The 202-nt window shown below is 47.5% G+C and overlaps 1 non-coding gene across 1 annotated transcript; it reads left to right on the forward strand.

Moving 5' to 3' along the window:
* Positions 1–83: 83 nt before the first annotated feature.
* Positions 84–156, forward strand: trnav-uac (transfer RNA valine (anticodon UAC)). Its single transcript has one exon. It is a non-coding gene; the product is annotated as a tRNA-Val (tRNA).
* The last annotated feature ends 46 nt before the right edge of the window (positions 157–202 follow it).

Raw genomic sequence — 202 nt, forward strand, 5'->3', positions numbered from 1 at the left:
TCGGGGTCTCTTGCGTTCTCACGCAACGCTACAAAAGGATAAGCCCGCCTAGAGGTTTTAAAGCAAAGTAGTTTTTCCAACAGGTTTCTGTAGTGTAGTGGTCATCATGTTTGCTTTACACGCGAAAGGTCCCCAGCTCGAAACTGGGCGGAAACAAACAGAGGCTTTTGTTCTATCGCTGCTGAAATGGCTCTCTGGTAAG

Source organism: Sinocyclocheilus grahami, unplaced genomic scaffold (genome assembly GCF_001515645.1).
Source record: "Sinocyclocheilus grahami isolate Dianchi unplaced genomic scaffold, SAMN03320097.WGS_v1.1 scaffold349251.1, whole genome shotgun sequence".
In the NCBI taxonomy this organism is placed as follows: Eukaryota; Metazoa; Chordata; class Actinopteri; order Cypriniformes; family Cyprinidae; genus Sinocyclocheilus; species Sinocyclocheilus grahami.